The following is a 2,631-nucleotide window of genomic DNA, read 5'->3' on the forward strand; positions in this document are numbered from 1 at the left end:
CATTTTTAAATTAAGTATAATAGAAGGACAGAGAGATTCAGTGAGTATATATCTCTAGATTGGGACAATGAACTTGGATTTGTGTAGCTCCAGGGCAGTGCTTATAACATGATTGTATGGGGCTGCTAGGAAAGTCATGATGTATTTTTGCATAGAAAAACAGAAAAATATGTTATGACTTCCCAGACAACCTAATAATGTCTAGTCTAAATGCCTTGTGACTTTTAAAAACTTTTATGTTTAATTTAAATTATGCATCAATATCAGATATCATTTTGTCAGCACCATGTAAAGTTCTTCCATTAATAATGTTTACACAAATCCTTACAACTATAAACATGAACCCAGGTATAGGCAATACCAACAATCAGATTTGCGGGAAAGACAATGAAACAATACCAGAGAGACAACCAGTGATATGTTCATATACTAAAAATGATAAAATTCAGATTGTGTCTCATAGTGAAGGAGAAATGTACCTCCAGGGCAAGGAACAGCTGACATCAGAAAGGATTCATTTTCCAGAATGAGTTTCTCTGGAGTTCACAGGTAGTCAAACCTGTGATGGATAAGTCAAACCTGTGATGCACAGCTCTCTCTACTCAGTGAAATTGTCTGATTCAAATGTTGTAAAAAAAAACAAAATTTGTTTCCCAACCATGCATTTCAGCAAATCATATCTATGCTGTTGATGTCCCCCGTAACATAACCTACCCATGTCTCCATGTACATCACAGTGTTTTTTTTTTCATTCATTTTCTTTACTTTTTCTTATTAGTAATTTTATTTAATAGAGCCTACTGATTTCAGAAAAGTAGACTAGAGTCAGTTAACAGAAACATATTAGTGGATATTATGATGGAAAGTAGAAAACTTAGAGGTAAATCAGCCCATTCCCTTTATTGCTTGGACAAATAGTCTCAGCCAGATAAGGCAAATGCACTTTTCCAAAACTTGAGGATGAACACAAATCTTGCATCTTCTTAGGATGTCTAATCTCTTTCACTTTCTGTACATGTCTTTCCTGCTATCCCAAGCTAATTCATGTTGTTTACATTGTGCTTTGTAGAACTTATATCAGAATGCATTAGTGAAGGTCTCTTGTTTTTTTAAAGTATATTCTTTCATCCACTTAATCTATAGATATTTAATACTTAATATTACTTCACAGATGACTCATTATTTAAGGAAAATGGCAAAAAGTAAAAGAGAAAGGAGAAAATAATGATGCTGAGTATAATTATATTGGCATTCTTAGTAAGATTTATTTGTCATTGGTATATATAAATGATACTGATAAGTAAAACCTTAACTTTGTAGAATGTTATTCTTTCATGTTTTCTCCCTAAAATCCATTGGGATTTCTGTAATTGTCTTCACTTGACTGTTGAGTTAGCCAAGGCTGAGAATATTTTATATCACCCAGATTAAATGATTGCTTCCATCTCTTTCGATTTTCCTCCAAGAAAGCCTTCCTGACCCACAGTCTCTTCATTGCTTTCTTTACTTCTGCATTTCTCAATGCATAAATCAGAGGATTTAACATAGGGGTAATGATGGTGAAAAACACAGCCACCATCTTATCCTCTGAAAAAGTAGTGTCAGGTCGCATGTACATAAAAGTACAAGGACCAAAAAAGATGATGACCACAGAAATGTGGGAGCCACAGGTGGAGGGAGCTTTTCTCCTACCTTCTGCCAACTGCTTTCCAGAGAAACCAGAATAACAGTATAAGAGATGAGCAAGATGACAAAGCTCCCCTGGGCAATGGTACCACTGTTGGCTGTCACCACAACACCAACAATATATGTGTCTGTGCAGGCAAGCTTCAGGACAGGATGGATATCACAATAGTAGTGATCATTCTCATTTGGTCCACAAAAGGGTAGTTGGACTACCAGAGCCACTTGGATAATGGAGTGTAAGAACCCTCCTACCCAGGTCCCCAGTAACATGTTGTTGCATGTTCCCAGTCCATGTTGGTCATATAATGTAGGGGTTTACAAATAGCCACATAACGATCATAGGCCATTACAATAAGGGTAAAGATCTCAGTGAAACCAAAAAAATGTACCCAAAGAGTTGCAGCATGTACCCCACATAGGAGATAGTTTTATTCTTTGCTAACAGGTCAACAATCATCTTAGGAGCTGTGACTGATGAGTAACAAATGGCCACAAAAGACAAGTAGTTGAGAAAGAAATACATAGGAGACTTGAAGAGGTTACCCTGGGACACTGTCAACATGATGAGAAGATTTCCTAAAATAATGACTGTGTAGAAGAAAGAAAACACTACAAAACAAACTTCTTCAACCTCTGGGTTTTGAGAAAGTCCCAAGAAAATGAACTGAGTTACATTGTTTATTTTTTCCATGGAGTGGGTCCAGAGACACAGTTCTCAAGAGACAATTAAATTTCCTGAAAGAAATGTAAGAGGACTAAGTATTTATTGACAACTTAGAACCAATGGATAATCACAGTGTTTGACAATGGAAAAAATGGTATTTGTCACTCATACATTTTGACCATCTTACCTCAATATTACCCCATTCACTTCAGATGAGGAAGCAAAGTTCAATGAGATAAAGTTGGTGTTCCAAGTCTCACAAGTTATAAAGTGTCTCTCCT

At 36.0% G+C, this 2,631-nt stretch overlaps 1 pseudogene; it reads right to left on the minus strand.

The window, feature by feature from the left end:
* Window positions 1-1,345: 1,345 nt before the first annotated feature.
* On the minus strand, window positions 1,346-2,377 carry LOC102485748 (olfactory receptor 4S2-like; annotated as a pseudogene).
* Window positions 2,378-2,631: the final 254 nt, after the last annotated feature.

Source organism: Tupaia chinensis, unplaced genomic scaffold (assembly GCF_000334495.1).
Source record: "Tupaia chinensis unplaced genomic scaffold, TupChi_1.0 Scaffold144704_1, whole genome shotgun sequence".
NCBI lineage: Eukaryota > Metazoa > Chordata > Mammalia > Scandentia > Tupaiidae > Tupaia > Tupaia belangeri.